This window comes from Molossus molossus, unplaced genomic scaffold (genome assembly GCF_014108415.1).
Source record: "Molossus molossus isolate mMolMol1 unplaced genomic scaffold, mMolMol1.p scaffold_m16_p_5, whole genome shotgun sequence".
NCBI classification, from domain to species: Eukaryota; Metazoa; Chordata; class Mammalia; order Chiroptera; family Molossidae; genus Molossus; species Molossus molossus.
Window position 1 is genome coordinate 46,124,116 of NW_023425388.1, and position 19,939 is coordinate 46,144,054.

General features: G+C 38.3%; 1 long non-coding RNA gene across 2 annotated transcripts in view; it reads left to right on the forward strand.

The window, feature by feature from the left end:
- The first annotated feature begins 101 nt into the window (after window positions 1–101).
- LOC118616864 overlaps window positions 102–19,939 on the forward strand; it is a 39,275-nt gene continuing 19,437 nt past the window's right edge. The window contains exons 1-3 of one of the 2 annotated variants that reach the window (XR_004956718.1): window positions 102–152; window positions 1,344–1,427; window positions 3,328–3,344. This is a non-coding gene — a long non-coding RNA (uncharacterized LOC118616864). Of the gene's footprint in view, window positions 153–1,343; window positions 1,428–3,327; window positions 3,345–19,939 lie in introns of those variants that run through there. The other variant, XR_004956719.1, reaches the window with a different exon arrangement.

A 19,939-nucleotide genomic window follows, 5' to 3' on the forward strand; every position in this document is an offset into this window, starting at 1 on the left:
CCACTAACAGCATGGAAAGAATCCTTAAAAGTAATCTTTTTAAATGTTCATTGATTGATGAATGGATAAATCATCTTTCTTTGCTTCTTTTAGTTTCTGGTGACTGTCAGCATTCCTTGACTTGTGAGTGCATCACTTCAATCTTCAACGAGGTAGTATCTTGAAATCTCTCCCTATTCTGTCTTCACATTGCCTTTCCCCTTCCTTTCCCCCTTGTGTAAAATGTCCTCTGCTTCCCTCTTTTTTTTTTTTTTTAATTTTTTTTCTTTTCATTGATTTAGAGAGAGAGAGAGAGAGAGAGAGAGAGGAAGGGAGAGGGAAAGAGAGACAGAAACGTCGATGACAGAGAACATTGATTGGCTGCCTCCTGCATGCCCCCCACTGGGGATCAGGCCCACAACCTGGGCATGTGCCCTGACCAGGAATCAAACTGGCAATCTCTTGGTGCATGGGTCGGCGCTCAACCACTGAGCCACACCGGCTGGGCTCCTCTGCTTCCCTCTTAAAGGATACATGTAATTTTATTTAGGGTCCACATCTATAATCCAGTATAACCTCCCCATCTCAAGATCCTTAACCTAATCATAGATCCCTAATGTAATCATAGTTACACAGACTGCTATGTGAGGTAATATTTACAGATTTCAGGTTTTAGTACCTGATGTCTTTGGGGGCCATTATTTAGTCTACTACAGAGAATAAGAGAAGACAAAACAGGGAACTAGCAGGCACAAGAGAAAGGAATCAAGCACAGCTGCCTAGTTTTTCCACCCACATTTGTAAATTAGGTAATTGAATCACTTCTTGGGGAGGAATAAGTGAAAAGTGAGAGGGCATAGCCAGAGTGTTCTTGCATTCTGGCTTTCAAATAGTTTTTGATCATGACTCTTAATAAGAAATATATTTTACATAATGACCCAGGGAATGAATACATACTTGAATATACTCATAAACTCACACACATACGTGCATACAAATACACATTGGAGTTAACATATATTTAAATTTAATTTAAAGTAATGTTCTTGAAGCAATATTTTTTTCCTGCTTCATGAGGTGCTTGCTGGTTTTTTCTATGTCTTAATAAAAGTGTTGGGAATCCATTAAATTCACAGCCCACCAATTGGTCATGATCTGAAGTTTGGAAAGCAACTCTGTAAAAAGCCAAACTTGGAAATAGGATTCTAGGCAAATGAGAGTTGCTATTTTCCCCTAAAAACAATGTGTCAGACATTGTGCTAAATGCTTTATGTGAATGATTTCACTTCATTTGATGAGAGTAATATTAATTTCTGTTTTCCATATGAGGACATTTTGTCTGATATACTTGTTTTCCCTTCCAGATCCCCTCTCTACCATTTTCCATTCTGCTCTGTGTCCCAGACGAGTACATGAAGCTAGGAGGCTGACCTTAAAGGACTGCATCAGTGAGCTCTCTTGTCTTCTGGCTTGGGGTTCAGTTTTGTGTGTGATCAGAAGATTGGAAGGCAGGAGGAGTATGAGTTCATGGTCTACATTTCTCCATTTTCCTTTTTGGTGGTTGTCCTCGAAGAATGCAGTTCCTGGTGTGTGTGTCTCTGTGTGTGTGTGTGTGTGTGTGTGTGTGTGTGTTTTCAGGTAATCAGTCCCACTCCTTGCTTCCTCAGGTCTAAGGGTAGTAATGACTCTATTGACCCTCTCTGCCTTGCTAGACACAGGACATTTGACCATCAATTGCTAGTTTCCCTCAATCTTGTCCATACTTTTGTAAACAGTCCCTTTATTAAATTCTAAGCTATTCCATTTGGGTATGCCATCTGTTTCCAACATGGATTTTGACTTTTATAAGAGGCAACTGAAATAATTCAAGTAGTAGATGATGGTAGCAGTGAAAGTGGATAGAAATGGCTAGACTCCTGCTTTGAAGGAAGAGCTGGTAGAATTTGATGGTGGGTGAGATGTAGTGTGTGGGAGAAAGAAAGGATTCAAGAGTGACTTCCAAGCTATACCTTGCGCAGCTGGAAGGATGAAACTGCCATTTAATGGAACTGGAAAGACTTTAGAAAGAGAAACAGGTGGGAACTTTTGTTAAGTTTGAAATACCAACTTGATAGCCAAGCAATGTTTTCAAGTAGGCATTTGGATATACATGTCTGGAGTCAAGAGAGAAGTCTCAAGTCATAAGCCCAAAGATGGTCTTTGAGTCCACATAATGGATGAAATCATCCATTATTTGAGTGGAGAGAGAAAGACAAGGAATAAAGGCTTTATTTGGGGAATCTTCCATATTTGGAGTTTGGGGAGATGAGGAAAACCAGAAAATTAGACTGAAAAGGAGTGACCAGAAACCAGGTTGAGTGTGGTGTCCTGGAAGGCAAATGAAGAAAGTGTTCAGTGCAGGAACTGTGTAAAATGCTAACAGTCAAAAGAACAACTGACAGTTGACTACTAGAGATCTTTGAAGTTATTTATGAGAAGAGGTTCTGTGATGTGATGGAGTGGATTCTAGAGAGGATAGGAGGAGAAAGAGTGGAGATGTGAATCATAAGAAATCTCTTCCAAGGAATTTTGCTGAAAAGGGAATTAGAAAAATAAGGCAGCACCCAGAGGGAGACACTGTGTAAGGAGAGTTTGTTGTTTTTTTTTTAATGGAAGAAATAAAAGCATGTTTATCTGCAATAAAAATGATCTTCTAGAGGGAAAATTTTGACAAAAGTCATTGAATTATGTAATTTAAGAATGAGAGGAAAATGTAGAGACCATTTCCCCGCAAAAGCTTTGTTTTTAAATGAGGAAACTAGGTCTCAAAGTGGTTGACTGACTTTCCTAAAGCCCTGACAGAGTCTGGTTATCACTCACCTTTGTTGTCAACTTTCCTGATGTATATAATGTCAGGGTCATAGAATTGCCTATCCCTATGTTTCTTTACTCAACTCTTTGGGAATTAGCTCAGATCTGGATTAATGTAGTCTAAATTCCTGACCTGCAGCCATTTAGCTCAGCTCACATAATGCTATATGTAAATGGCACTCAATAAGTACTTTCTGCCCTGGCTGGTTGGGCTCAGCGGTTAGAGTGTTGGGCCACGGTCCAGAGAGACCCTGGTTTGGTTCTCGCTGAGGGCACGTACCTTGGTTGCAGTTTGTCTCCGGGATCCTGTGGGTGGCAGCCAGTGGATGTGTCTCTCACATCGATGTTTCTCTCTCTCTCTTCCTCCCTCTTTTCCTCCTCCTCTATCTGAAGATGAATGCAAAAATGTTCTCAGGTGAGGATAAATAAATAAATACTTTCTTCTCTTCTCCTTCTTTCTACCCCTTTTTATCCTCTTTCTTCCCTCCTTTCCTCCAGTGATGTTGCCCTGGCCTGATAATCTACCATTAGGAATTCACCCTATGGTTGGGGTATCAATATTCTTGGTAAGTAATCATACTGAGGTTTGATCAACAGACTCTTGTGTGACATGTTTTAAGAGATCCTTTTGGTGTTATAACTAGTAAAAGAAATACTTTATTTGGGCTGTAGAAAGAATGAAGAAAGAAGAAATTTAGAGCAAGAGTGACTGAGGACTGGCCTGGCTAGGAATTAGATGAAGACCTAGGGCAGTGGAGAAGTAGATGGGATGCTGGGAAACCAGAAGGGAAGGCCACAGGTCAGCCTCATCTACATTCAAGTCAGGTGACCCCGCCCTGCCCTGTGGCTGTTATATAGTAATTTAGAACTATTTCTCCTGTGAGTTTCTCTCCCTTTTCCTCAACTTGTTTCATTTTTTTTTCCCTCACTGTATGTGTTTTAGTCTGACTTCCTACTTTCTTTTCTAATTACAACTGTTGTGCCTATTTAATCTGGAGCATGTGAGTAGTCAGAGAATTGCAATGTGTGTTGACCAGAGTGACAGCACCCAGGAGGCATGTATTTCTGGATAAAGGCTCTGTTCTCTTCTGGGCTGTGAGGAAGGAAAAGTGAGGTACTCAGGAATTCAGGGGAAACTTGAATTTCCCAACAACTCCTCATTTCATTCCATCTTTGCTTGTCTTTTTCCATTGCCATTCTCAGTCTGTTTCCTCCCTTCCCTAGCCAGGGTTCTACTTGTAGGCAGCAGCATTATGCATTGAATAAATCAAGCCCTCCCTGCCGAGCTGTCAGCAAATGGAACTGACCAACAGAACAGTCTGTGTAAGTGCATCTTGTGCCTGGGCCAGACAGACAAGCACAATTATTTATTTGATTGCTGGAGATTGCCACTAAATGAGAGTGAAATAGTGGGTCTGAGACTTGTTGGTGAATATTATTAATAATATAGTGTCATGCATTAATAACATAGTGTCATGTGAAACAAAGCTGCACTGGAGGGTCTGTCTGAAGTCCCATTTTAAAGCATGTTTTCAGGGAGCTCGATGGTGGAGCAGATAAGAAGTAATAAAGCAAGGTGTCTGTAAGCTCTGGTTAGGAGTTTGACCTAAGCTGAAGCTAAGAGAATACATATTGCTGACGTGAGTTATTTGGTGGGTAGAATGAAGCATGGTATTCATCCCTGGCTAATTGTCATAAAAATCACATTACTGTAGTGCTCTACTGTGAAAAATCATCTTCCCTCCATCATTATCATCCTTGAAGAGAGGCCATTGCAAAAACTCCATGAAATCCTTTCTGGCAACTGTGATGTCCTCAGTTACTGAATAATCAACTTCCTTAGCCCACCCAGCACAGATGACCCTTCCAGAGTCCTCTACTTCTCCCTTCATAAACCTCATAGTCCTGCCAAATATAATTTGTCACCATTGTTCTCCACCTGTGCCCTGAAGTCCCCTGCCCCTGGGCTTTTACTCAAGTCATTCCCTCTACTCCAGGTGCCCTTCCCCCTTCCCATCTCTGTCCATCAGTGATAGGCCTAGGTCAAATGTACATTCTGTGAGGCCTTTTTTGTTCATTCGTTTGGAACAGGTATGCACAAATATTTTATGTAAAGGAATCAGTAGTAAAATTTTTAACTTTGTAGGCTGCATATAGCTTCTGCATTCTTTGTTTTATCAAAATGTAAACACTATCCTTAGCTCGTATACCATTCAAAAACAGACCACAGGATGAATTTGGTTCATGGGGCATAGATAATCTATGGTCTAAACTGGTCTCTCCTTTATATGTATTCCTGTACAATTTTGTGTTATACATGCCACTTATTACATCTAGCCTTGCATAGAAATTGTTGGTATACAGGTATTTTTGGTATTGGATGGAAGATCTTTGAGAGTAGAAATCATGTCTCATGTACTTTATTTACTTCCTACAACATCTGTCATAGTATCTGAACATAGTGCTCAAAAGATATTTGTAAAATGAATGAATAAATTACTTACAGTGTCTTCTACCAAGAACATAATTTATTTACCAACTTTTCCAAGCCTTTATTTTCTTATCCTCACCCGAGGATATTTTTCCATTTTTTGTACAGATAGAGTGGGAGGGAGAGAGAGGAAGGGAGAGAGTGAGAGAAACATCGATGTGAAAGGGACACATCGAGTGGCTGCCACCCGCACGACCAACCAGGGCCGGGGACAAACTGCAACCGAAGTACGTGCCCTTAGCGGGAACCGAACCCGGGTCTCTCCGGACCGCAGGCCGACGCTTTAACCACTGAGCCAAACTGGCCAGGGCCAAGCCTTTAATTTTGTGATAGGTAGGTCTTCCACCTCTACCCTAATCCTGGAAACCCTTAATGATGCCAGGTGCATTTTGAGTGCAACTAGTAATTAGACATAGAATATTGTATCCATGGAACATTTATTATGTGCAGAGCTCTGAGAAAACATCAGCGGACAGCACAGACAGAAACCTCAGCCTCGGTAGTACTTCGCAGTCTAGCTCGGGAAGTACCATCTTAATGTGAACTCTCCTTCTGATATGTCTCAACTTCACTTTCCTATATTTTAGATCATTAACTTAATAATAATATTTGCCACTTGGTTTGCCAGGGTACAAGAAATAATAAAAACTGTAATAGTAGAAGCTGGCATTTATTATATGCCTTAGACAGTTATAGATATCCTTTTTAATATGTACAACCACATGCGGAATTTAATGAAGCAATTAACTGCATTTAGTTATTTTGTTGTCAATCTGGATAAACTGGTGATCACAGCTGTCACTTAACTATACTATAGGAGATAAACCAGTAGACTAGATGCAATATCTTGATCACAAGCTAAATTAAGCAACATCATTTAGAATAGGAATATATGCTTAATAATTGTTAGTGGTTTAAAAAAAAAATAACGTAGCTAGTAAGTGAAGGAGTAGAGGTTTGATTTGAAGTCTGTTTTAAATCCCAAGCCTGATCTTTCCATTATAATCAAAATAATGTTAGATCATGTTGAGTTTTATTCTGAGCACAGATTTATACTAAAATGAACAATAGTGAAGCAAAAAATAAAAATACAAAACAAAAACAAGTACACATACAAGTAGTTGAAAGAAATTAAGATATTTTATGGCAGTCTCTAAAGAAGACACCAAAAGAGGGAGCAAGTTCTTAGTAGTCAGAAGAATTTTCTTAAGGGCCTCTTTCCCTATCGTCTTTCTCATTGTCTGCCCCACACAAAATCAATTAACAGACAAAACTCTTAACCTTCCCAATTCATCCCCAGTGCAGTTTGCTCAGCAGTTTTTCCTCTTGCCACGACTCCTCAGTATGTGTTTTTTCCCTTCCAGTTACTCTTTGCCCATTTACGATTTTACCATTCCTTTATTATATTCTCTCTCTCCTGCAATACACACTGTGGTAGAGTAGATTCTAAAATGGCCCCCAAGATTCCCAGCCACTGGTGTCCACTCCCTGTATGCTTTTATCCCCTAGGGTGTGGCCTGAGCCTGAGAATATGGGTGTCTGGGGAGTCATCCCCCCTTGATTTGATAACATAATATGGAAAGGTGACAATAAAGTCACTCCTGTGGTTACATTGCTCAGTGTAAGACACCATCTAGCAGACTGGAGTGAGATTCTCCTGCTTGCTTCGAAGAAGTAAGCTGTCATGTTTTATTTTTATTTTTTTATCTTCACCCGAGGACATTTTTCCATTTTTTGTTCAGACAGAGTGGGAGGGAGAGAGAGGAAAACAGAGAGAGAGAGAAACATTGACATGAAAGGGACACATCGAGTGGCTGCCACCCGCACGACCAACTGGGCCAGGAGAGAAACTGCAACCGAGGTATGGGTCCTTAGTGGGAACCAAACCCAGGCTTCTCTGGACCACAGGCCGACACTCTAACCACTGAGCCAAACCGGCCAGGGCAGCTGTCACCAGTGAGGTGGGGGTGGGGGGAAGCCCTGAGGGGCTCTCGCAGAAACTTTGAACAGACCAATAACAACTAAGGAAATTAAAGAGGTAATCAAGACTCTCCCAGCAAGCAAAAGCCCAGGCCCAGATGGCTTCACGGGGGAGTTCTACTGAACATTCAAAAAAGAACTAACACCCATTCTCCTCAATCTATTTCAAAAAATTCAAGAAGAAGGAAGACTTCCAAACTCGTTTTATGAGGTCAGCATAATTCTAATTCCAAAACCAGAAAAACACACTACAAAGAAAGAAAACTCCAGGCGAATATCCCTGATAAACATAGATGCCAAAATCCTGAACAAAATGCTAGCAAATCAGACCCAGCAATACATCAAAAAAATTATTCACCATGACCAAGTAGGATTCATCCCAGGGATGCAAGGCTGGTACAATATTCGCAAATCAATAAATGTGATACACCACATAAACAAAATGAAGAATAAAAACCACATGATCATATCAATAGACACTGAAAAAGCTTTCGACAAAATCCAGCATCCATTTCTGATAAAAACACTCAGCAATCTGGGAATAGAGGGATCATATCTCAACATAATAAAGGCCATATATGAAAGACCTACAGCCAACATCATACTCAATGGGCAGAGACTAAAAGCATTTCCCTTAAGAACAGGAACAAGACCAGGATTCCCACTTTCGCCACTCTTATTTAACATAGTACTGGAAGTCTTAGCCACAGCAATTACACAGGAAGAAAAAATAAAAGGGATCCAAATTAAAAAGGAGGAAGTGAAACTGTTATTATTTGCAGATGACATGATGTTATACATAGAAAACCCTAAAGACTCCCATCAAAAATCTATTAGAGTTAATAAATGAATTTGGAAAAGTAGCAGGATACAAAATTAATGTCAAGAAATCGACAGTATTCTTATGCACCAAGGATGAACTCACAGAAAGAGAAACTAAGAAAACAATCTCATTTACCATCATGGCAAAAAAATTAAGATACGTAGGAATAACCTTAACCAAAGAAATATAGGACCTATTCGCAGAAAACTACAGGTCATTGAAAGAAGAAATAGAGGAAGATATAAAAAAGTGGAAGCACATAGCATGTTCATGGATTGGAAGAATTAACATCATTAAAATGTCCATACTACCCAAAGCAATCTATAGATTCAATGCAATCCCCATCAAAATACCAACAACATACTTCACAGAACAAGAACAAATACTTCAAAAGTTCATATGGAATAAAAAAAAGACCCTGAATAGCCACAGCAATCTTGAAAAAGAAGGACAAAGTAGGTGGGATCACAGTATCAGATATCAGGTTATACTACAAAGCTACTGTAATCAAAACAGCCTGGTAATGGCACAAGAACAGACATATAGACTAATGGAACAGAACTGAGAACCCAGAAATGGACCCAAGATATTATGCTGAATTAATATTTGACAAAGGTGGCAAGAGCATACAATGGAATAAAGACAGCCTCTCTAATAAATGGTGTTGGGAAAATTGGACAGCTACATGCAAAAAAATGAAACTAGACCATCAACTTACACCATACACAAAGATAAACTCAAAATGGATAAAAGACTTAAATGTGACCCATGAATCCATAAAAATCCTAGAAGAAAATATAGGCAGCAAAATTTCGGACATCATATGCAGCAGAATTTTCACTGATATATCACCTAAGGCAACAGAAACAAAGGAAAAAATGAACACATGGGACTACGTCAAACTAAAAAGTGTCTGCACAGCAAAAGATACAACCCTCAAAATGGAAAGGCAACCCACTGTATGGGAGAGCATTATTACCAATGATACATCAGATAAGGGGTTAATTTCCAAAATATATAGAGTGCTCATACAACTCAACAAAAGGAACACAAAGAACACAGTTAAAAAATGGGCAGAGGAGCTGAATAGACACCTTTCCAAACAGGACATACAAATGGCCAAGAGACATATGAAGAAATGCTCAACATGACTAATCATCAGAAAGATGCAAATTGAAACAACAATGAGGCATCACCTCACACCTGTCAGAATGACCACCATCAACAAATCATCAAACAACAAGTGCTGGCCAGGATGTGGAGAAAAGGGGACTCTAGTACACTGCTGGTGGGAATGCAGACTGGTGCAGCCACTGTGGAAAACATTATGGTGTTACTTCAAAAAATTAAAAATTGAACTGCCATTTGACCCAGTGATCTCACTTCTAGGAATATACCCTAAGAAGCCTGCAACACCAATCAGAAAGAATATATGTACCCCCATGTTCATAGCAGCACTATTTACAATAGCTAAGATCTGCAAACAACCCAAGTGTCCTTCAGTAGACAAATGGATAAAAAAGCTGTGGTACATGTACACAATGGAGTACTATGCAACTGTAAGAAAGAAATATCTTTTATCCTTTGAGACAACATGGAGAGACCTGGAAAGTATTATCCTAAGCGAAACAAGCCAAGCAGAAAAAGACAAATACCACATGATCTCACTTATTTGTGGAATATAATGAACATAACAGTCTGAGGAATAGGGTAGACCCAGAGACGTGGAAGTAGGGTTCTGACTGACAACCCTTGGAAGAGGGGGTGGTGTGGGCAGGGAGGAGATAAGCCACAGAACTTATATGCATGTATGCATAACCAATGGACATGAACAACAAAACCTGGGCCGGGGGGGTGGGGGTGGGGAGGAGGGTGTCAATGGGGTAAAAAAGGAGAAACATCTGTAACAAAAATAAAATTAAAAAATGTTTTTTTAAAAAGGATAGTACAAATAGCAAAGAAAAAAATAATAATAAAAGACCTTATGACTAGGACATCAAGGTAGCCTTTAGCAGCCGAGAACAGCCTCTAGAAGCTGGTAATAAGTAAATGTGAGACTTTAGTTCTACAGCTGCAAGAACTGAATTCTGCCAACAACTTCAATGAGCTTGGAAGAGGCCCCCGCCTCAGATGAGGTTGCAGCTCTGGCTGACACCTTGATTTCAGACTTCTGAGACCCTGAGCAGAGTACTCAGCTACAGTGTGCCTAGACTTCTGAGCTAGTGAAGTAATAAGTATTTTTTTAAGCCAATACATTCGTGTTAATTTATTACACAGCAATAGAAAATAAATACATGAATGTTAATGTGGTTTGTGTGATAAAGTCAAGAAGTATCTGGGGAAAGGGAAGGAGTGTATTCATATATTTTTTCCATGCATTTATATTTTTGTATTAGTTACATCAGTATTCTAATCTTTTTTCCCCACCACAATACACAAACAATACACCTGAAGAATGTGATGTCCTCATAACAGTGTTTCCTTATACCTATGAATCTCCAAGGGTCAGGCTAAGGCTTTTGTAGTTTATCAATATCCCCAGGTGGCTCGAATATGCGTTGGGTTGAAAACTACTGCATTATAATATTTTAGGGACTGCTAAAACAGTCTGCCACTCATCCCTGGACTAGATCATACACTGACTGATTTCAATGAGCTGGAAATTTGAAGTCATCTAAAGTGAGAGACCAGTGGTGCCTTCCTCTTCCTGATAAAATTCAGTGTTAAACATTACCTAGATATAACCTTCCCTGCTCCTGTCACCTACCTAAAGATGGGATTCTCTGATCATTGAATCAGTTCTGGGCTCCCAGGAAAGTTGTTATGGCTTTGTTGGTAATTGTAGGTAGCTGGTGGGGTGGGGGGATACCTCTAAGCATCCACAGACCCTATGGTCTACTATTTGAGAGAGAGGCTGGGAGACACGGTAAAGGCAATATGGCTCCTTTTATTAGATTTTCATAGGGAAAAAAAATGTAGACTAAGGTGATATCTGACACAACTCCTCTTTCTCACTGAAAACATAACATCAGTGAGACTATAATGAAAAATGAGAAAAAGAAAATAGTTCCATTTAGATTGCTGGAGAATATTAGAATTAGAGGTGTACCTTGACCCTTCAACCCTTTTAATGGCAGCCATGTGTTGCACTTGCTGGTCTTTAAGGATAAGGTACACCAGCTCAGGAATGACCTTTGATCCTGGCATTCAGAATTCTGCCTTAAGAACCAGGCTTTAGAAGGCTCCATTATGGCCCTTCTCTGGCTGTGCCTTTCCTGATAGGTGATGTGTTTGGGGGGCCAAGGAGCTGTGCCCATTCAGGTACTGTGTTCTCCTTTCTAGACCACACACTGGGAACCCACAAGCAGAGGCTTCTCACTGAACAGGAAAAAGGGAATGATGGGAAGAGAAGGTAGAGATGAGTGGGTATATTGTGCAAAGCCAGGAGCCTCCAATTGTACTGTTGCCCAGGGCCCTGCAGAAGTTAATGTTGGGCCTATACTTCCTGATGCTCCAGCTCATTTTCTGTACCTTCTCCATCTCATCTCCTGTCTTAGATCCACATTCCATCAGGCAGGTTTCTGTTTTTAACTTTATCCTTAATCAGGAGTTCCCTGCATGCAAAGGTTCTGCAAATTTGAATGGGAAAATTTTACATTTTTATTTTCACAAACTTCTAATTGAAATTTATCATTTCCTTTAATTGGGGATATAGGCAACAAACACAGTAATATTAGTAGTACCTATAACTGTGTCACCAGTGGAAATCACAGATATATTTATAGCACATTAAAGTTACAATAAATCTTAAAATATTATTTATATTCATCATACTTTAAATACTATGTAGCTGTAAAAAAGAAGGCTCTATTGCCCTTTGAGACAGCATGGAGGGACCTGGAGATTATTATGCTAAGTGAAACAATCCAGTTAGAGAAAGACAAATATCACATGATGTCACTTATATGTGGAATCTAATGAACAAAATAAACTGATGAGCAAAATAGAACTAGAAGCATAGATGAATGGAACAGACTGACGAATCTCAGAGGGAAGAGGTGGAGGGAAGGGAAGAGATTAACCAAAGAATTTATATGCATTTTTCATAGACATAGACAATAGGGAACTGAAGGCCTGGGGTGGGGTGGGAACCTGGTGAAGGGGGGCAATAGGGGATAAAAAGGGAACTTCTGTAATACTCTCAACAGTAAAGATGAAAAAGCAAAACAAAAACAGTATTTTGATATAATTCTTATTTAATGTGTTAATAAATATGCACATTATATATCACAAATTAAAAACCAAATGTCTATAGCTTTATTTTAATATAATGTTTTTTTTTTCTGTAATCCTATATATTTTTGTTTGACACATTTAAAAACTGTTCTGAGAATGAGTCCACAGGCTTCAGCAGACAGGCAAAAGGGTCTGTGGTTCAAACAGGGTTGAGAACTTAGACACTGAAGTTTGGATTTCCTTGTCTCTTTTTCTCCCACCACCCCTACTCACCTCAGGTAGGAACATCCCCACTAGCCACAGGCCCATAGAATCTAAATGTCCTCTGGTCCTTGCTCAGGTTTGGCTGGTACAGCTCTGCTAGGACCCTGACTTCTGCTGATTTCCCTGGAGCCCCATTGTGTAGCACTGGGCTTTGTTTCATGTAGCCCTTACTTTGAGTTGGGTTCATTTCCTTAGTATGTCACGTAGACATATGTCTGTCACTGGAAAACACTGTTCTTTAAGAGCCACTGTGGCCTCCACACGCTCCTGGTTTATCTAGGTTCATGGTCTTATTTTTTTCTAAGAGCCTCTACTGTACAGCCATGCCAGAAGGACATGTCTGTGACCAGGTGGTTTAATGAGAACTGTGCCCCTCCTGTCTACCACAAGTTTTGAACTTTGTGCTCTCATTTGAACACATAGTACATTGACTATATGGCCACAATCTCTTGATACCCAATCTCTCTGGTCTAAACTGAGTCTCATTGATACTCAGCTCCTGATCTGTCTGCTCTGTCTTATCTTTTTCCTCAATCCTCCTGTCTAATGGGTCACTACATTTTGCCAGTGGTAGGTTTGAAATTTCTTCTCTTTTCTTCATTCTTGCTGATACTGCCTTAGTTTAGACCACCATAAACTCTTGGCTGGGTCATTAGGGTAACTTTATAATTGGTTGCCTAGGCCAGTCTGTATGTTTGTGTGCTTTGATGAAATCAGAATTTTCCAGGCCAGTGTTTGAATGACACACATTAACACAGCTGTGGAAAGAGCATGGGAATGGAAGTTATGAAACCTGGGTACTAGCTAAAAAATAAGTGACCTATGGAAATGGTATGGTGCCGTAAGGTGACATTTTCCTGAAGGAAATAGTCCTATTTCTAGGGGTATTGCACACAAAGTCAGAGGTATGGGCTTACACGGAGATTCCACTGCCCTGGCAGGAGCCAGGCGTGGATTCGCGGTTAGATGCTACTCTGATCTCAAAGAGCTATTCTACTGTGAACCACCTTCTGTGCTATACTTCCTTATCCTCAGGTCTTTCATAAAGTCTTTTAAAAGTGTTTCTCTACTATGGAATTAAGAGGAAGTATCATTTCCTCTCCAAGGCTAGGGTATGGACATCAGCAGGATCTCCAGCAAAATTATCCTCAGCAGAGCTGCTGCTTCCAAAGGAGCAGTCCTGGCAGAGGCTGTGATAAGAAGACAGGGTAGAGCACAAGATACGAAGGGCATTATTCTGGGCCATGCTCTTGTGGCTCACTAGGAAACTCCCAGAAATTATGGTGGGGGTGGCAGAAGCAAGAGAAACACTTTTAATTTCTAGATAGTACGTCAGTGGGGATCATGTTGCAATAATTTAAGTAATAATCTCTGCTAATATGTGCAGGCTGGTGATTTATGGGTTATTTTTTAGTGTATAATTTCGAATTACTTTGGATCTCTTAAAAATGGCTATAGATTCATTATGGCTTATAATTAGAGATATGCTTATTTACAAATAATCCACCTATTGCTAACTGATAGTGAGGAAAAAGCCGATTCAAATTCTTCTCCCCATTTTGGGAAATATGGTAGGATATAAAAATAAAGTATAACAAAAATATATATATAAATTACAACAAGGTATGGAGAACATCTATTTACAAATTGGCCACAAAGATAGCGGATTTGAACAATTTCTCATTTTCTCTGTCAGGAAATCTACTGAATCAACAGGCGATAGGCTTTCTTTTATAAACCTATTTTAAAAAGCATCATTATTCCCTTAAAGTCATTTCTGATGATATTGTAAATGGATAAATAAAATATGGTATAGCTACACAATACATTATTTATTCAGCCAGGAAAAGGAATGAAGAAGTGATAAATGTTAGAATATCAAAGAACCTTAAAAACATTATACTTAGTGAAAGAAGCCAGACCCCAAATTTTAAAATTTTGATTAATTCCAACTTCTCTCTTTTTTCTTTGGTTGATTTGCTTTTGGTATTATATCTAAAAATCATTGTCTAATCCAAGGTCGTGAAGATTTACTCCTATGTTTACTTCAAAGAGTTCTATAGTTTTAGGTCTTACCTTTAGGTCTTTGATCCATATTGAGTTCACTTTTATATATGGTGTAAGGTAGGGTTCAACTGACTTCCTCTGCAAGTGGATAACCTGTTGTCCCAGCAACATTTGTTGAAAACACTATTCACCCGCACCCCCACCTTGCCCCAATGAATTGTCTTGACACCTTGTCAAAATGAACTGACCATAGATATATGGGCTTATATCTGAACTCTCAGTTCTATTACACTGATCTATATATTTGTCCTTATGCGGATAATGCACTATCTTGATTACTGTAGCTGTGTAATAGATTTTGTAACTGGGAAGTATAAGTCCTGCAACTTTGTTATCTTTTTAAAATTTTTTCCTTTGGAGTGGGGCAGACTATTTTGGGCCCCTTGCAAGTTGACATGGATTTTAGGATTACCTTTTCCATTTCTGTAAAAAAGGCAATTGGAATTTTGATAGGGATTGTGTAGAATCTGTAGATAAATGGGCAGTATACCAACTTAACAATGTTATATCTTCCAATCCATGAACATGGGGTGTCTTTTCATTTATTTAGATCTTTAACTTTGTTCAACCTTTTTTTTTTTAGTTTTCCGTGTCCAAGTCTTGAACTTTTTAAAATTAATTAATTTATTTTTGTTACAGATGTTTCTCCTTTTTCCCCCACTGATTCCCCTCTCCTTCTCCCTCCCCGCCCTGTCCCCAGCTTTATTTTCCCTGTCCATTGTTCATGCATAGATGCACATAAGTTCTGTGGTTTATTCCTCCCCCACAACCTCTTTTTCTGGGGATTGTCAGTCTGTACCCCACTTCCACATCTCTGGGACTACCCCATTCCTCAGACTGTTATGTTCATTAAAATCCACAAATAAGTGAGATCATATGATACTTTTCTTTCTCTGTTTGGCTTATTTTGCTTAGGATAATACTTTCCAGGTCTCTCCATGTCATCTTAAAGGATAAAAGATCTTTCTTTCTTACAGCTGCATAGTACTCCATTGTGTATATGTACAACAGCTTTTTTTTCCCATTTGTCTACTGATCGCCATTTGGGCTGTTTCCAGATCTTAGCTATTGTAAATAGTGCTGCTATGAACATGGGGGTACATATATTCTTTCTGATTGGTGTTTCAGTGAACTTTTTTGATTAAATTTATTCCTAAGTATTTTGTTCTTTTTTATTTTTGTAAATGCAGTTATTTTCTCAATTCCATTTTTGGATTGTTTATTGCTAATGTATAGAAATTCAAATAATTTTTTGTATATTGGCCTTAAATCCGACAACCTTGCTGAACTTTTTTATTGGCTCTGATAGATTTTTGTCTTTTGGGGAGTGTGTGTGTGTGTATTCTTTAGGATTTTCTATATATGAAATCCTAAATCATGTCATCTGCAAATAGAGATAGTTTTACTTCTTTCTTTCCAGTATGGATTTCTTTTATTTTTTTAATGTTTTATTTTTTAGAACCTCTAGTCTAGTATTGATAGAAGTGGTAGGAGTGGGCATCCTTGTCTTATTTCTAATCTTAGGGGGGAAGCTTTCAGTTTTTCACTATTAAATATGATGTTAGTGGTGGTTTTTTGTAAATACTCTTTCTAGGGTTGAAGAAATTCTCATCTTTTCCTAGATTGTTGAGTGTTTTAATCATGAAAGAGTGTTGAATTTTGTCAAATGCTTTTTCTGCATATGATGAGATTATATTGTTTATTTTTTCCTTTATTCTATTAAATATCATATAATACATTTATTCATTTTCCTATGTTGAAACATACTTGTATTCCTGAGTTAACATACCAGACTCATAGAATGAATTGGTTGTGCTTCCTTCTGTCATTTGGCAGAGTTTATGAAAGATTGGTATTCTTTTTTCAAAAAAACTTGGTAGGATTCACCAGTGAAGCCATCTTGTCCTGGGCTTTTCTTTGTGAGAAGTTTTTTGTTTTCTAATTCAAACTCTTTACTTCTTATAGATCTATTAATGTTTTCTATTTCTTCTTGAGTCAGTTTTAGTAGTTTGCTTATTTCTAGAAATTTATCTATCTCAGGTAGGCTATTCAATTTTTTTACATACAATTGCTTATAGTATTGCCTTACAATCCTTTTTATTTCTGTAAGATTGACAGTAATGTCCCCTCTTTCATTCCTGATTTTAAGAATTTGAGCATTATCTCTTTTGTTTGGCCAATTTAGCTAAAGAATTGTCAATTTTGTTGATCTTTACAAAGAACCAATTTTTGGTTTTATTTATTTTCTCTTTTGTTTTTCAATTCTCTATTTTATTTATTTCCAATCTAATGTTTATGATTTATTATTATTATTATTATTTTAACTAATTTATTTTTGTTACAGATGTTTCTCCTTTTTCTCCCACAGGTACCCCCTTACTCTGTCCCCAGCATTGTTGTCCATGTCCATTGTTCATGAATACATGCATATAAGTTCTGTGGTTTATCTCTCTCCACCACCCCTTTTCCTGGGGATTGTCAGTCTGTACCCCACTTCCACGTCTCTGGGACTACCCCATTCCTCAGACTGTTATCTTCATTATATTTCACAAATAATGAGATCATGTGATATTTGTCTTTCTTTGCTTGGCTTGTTTTGCTTAGGATAATACTCTCCAGGGCCCTCCATGTCGTCTTGAAGGATAAGAGATCTTTCTTTTTTTACAGCTGCATAATATTCCATTGTGTATGTGTACCACCGCTTTTTTATTCAGTCTACTGATGGATATTTGGGCTGTTTCCAGATCTTAGCTATTGTAAACAGTGCTGCTTTGAACATGGGGGTACATATATTCTTTCTGATTGGTGTTTCAGGCTTCTTAGGGTATATTCCTAGAAGTGGGATCACTGGGTCAAATGGAAGTTCAATTTTTAATTTTTTAAGGTAACACCATATTGTTTTCCATAGTGGCTGCACCAATCTGCATTCCCACCAGCAGTGTACTAGAGACCTCTTTTCTCCACACCCTCACCAACACTTGTTGTTTGATGATTTGTTGATGGTGGCCATTCTGACAGGTGTGAGGTGATAGCTCATTGTTGTTTTAATTTGCATCTCCCTGATAATTAGTGATGTTAAGCATTACTTCATATGTCTCTTGGCCATTTGTATGTCCTGTTTGGAGAGGTATCTATTTAGTTCCTCTATCCATTTTTTAATTGGGTTCTTTGTCTTTCCTTTGTTGAGTTGTATGAACATTCTATATATATTGGAAATTAGTTCTGTGGTTTATCATTGGCAATTATGCTCTCCCATACAGTGGGTTCCCTTTCCATTTTGGTAGTTGTTTCTTTTGCTGGGCAGAAGCTTTTGAGTTTGATGTAGTCCCATGTGTTCATTTTTTCCTTTGTTTCTGTTGTCTTAGGTGATGTATCAGTAAAAATTCTGCTGCGTATGATGTCTGAAATTTTGTTGCCTACATTTTCTTCTAGGATTTTTATGGATTCATGAGTCATGTTTAAGTCTTTTATCCATTTTGAGTTTATTCTTGTGTATGGTGTAAGTTGATGGTCTAGTTTCATTTTTTTGCATGTAGCTGTCCAATTTTCCCAACACCATTTATTAAAGAAGCTGTCTTTACTCCACTTTATGTTCTTCCAACCTTTGTGAAATATTAATTTAGCATATTGTCTTTGGTCCATTTCTGGGTTCCCTGTTCTGTTCCATTGATCTATCTGCCTATTCTTGTGTCAGTACCAGACTGTTTTAATTACAGTGGCTTTGTAGTATAACCTGAAATCTGGTATTGTGATCCCTCCAATTTTGTTCTTCTTTTTCAAGATTGCTGTGGCTATTCAGGGTCTTTTCTGGTTTTATATGAACTTTTGAAGTATTGTTCTAGTTCTGTGAAGTATGTCGTTGGTATTTTGATGGGGATTGCATTGAATCTATAGATTGCTTTGGGTACTTGGACATTTTAATGATGTTAATTCTTCCAATCCATGAACAAGGTATGTGCTTCCACATTTTATATCTTCTTCTATTTCTTTTTTCAATGACCTGTAGTTTTCTGCGAATAGGTCTTATATTTCTTTGGTTAAGTTTATTCCTAGGTATCTTAATTTTTTTGCTGCGATGGTAAATGGGATTGTTTTTTAGTTTTTCTTTCTGTGAGTTCAACATTGGTGTATAAGAATGCCATCAATTTCTTGACGTTAATTTTGTATCCTGCTACTTTTCCAAATTCATTTATTAAGTCTAGTAGATTTTTTTGATGGAGTCTTTGGGGTTTTCTACGTATAATATTATTTCATCTGCGAATAATGACAGTTTCACTTCTTCCTTTCCAATTTGGATCTCTTTTATTTTTCTTCCTGTCTGATTGCTGTGGCTAAGACTTCCAGTACTATGTTAAATAAGGGTGGTGAAAGTGGGCATCCTTGTCTTGTTCCTGTTCTTAAGGGAAATGCTTTTAGTCTTTGCCCACTGAATATGATGTTGGCTGTAGGTCTTTCATATATGGCCTTTATTATGTTGAGATATGATCCCTCTGTTCCCAGATTGCTGAGTGTTTTCATCAGAAATGGGTGCTGGATTTTGTCGAATGCTTTTTAGCATCTATTGATATGATCATATGATTTTCATCTTTCATTTTGTTTATGTGGTATATCATATTTATTGATTTGCGAATATTGTACCAGCCTTGCATCCCTGGGATGAATCTCACTTGGTCATGGTGAATAATATATATATATATATATATATATATATATATATATATATATATATAATCCTCGCCTGAGGACATTTTTCCATTTTTTGTTCAGATAGAGTGGGAGGGAGAGAGAGGAAGAGAGAGAGAGAGAAACATCGATGTGAAAGGGACACATTGAGTGGCTGCCACCCACATGACCAACCAAGGCCAGGGACAAACTGCAACCGAGGTACGTGCCTTTAGCGGAAACTGAACCCAGGTCTCTCTGGACTGCAGGCTGAAGCTCCAATTGCTGAACCAAACTGGCCAGGGCAATAATATTTTGATATTGCTGGATTCGATTTGCTAGTATTTTGTTCAGGATTTTGGAATCTATGTTCATCAGGCATATTGGCCTGTAGTTTTTTTTCTTTGTAGTGTCTTTTTCTGGTTTTGGAATTAGAATTATGCTGGCCTCATAAAATGAGTATGAAAGTCTTCCTTCTTGAATTTTTTGAAATAGTTTGAGGACAATGGGTATTAGTTCTTCTTTGAATGTTCAGTAAAATTCCCACGTGAAGCCACCCGGGCCTGGGCTTTTGTTTGCTGGGAGAG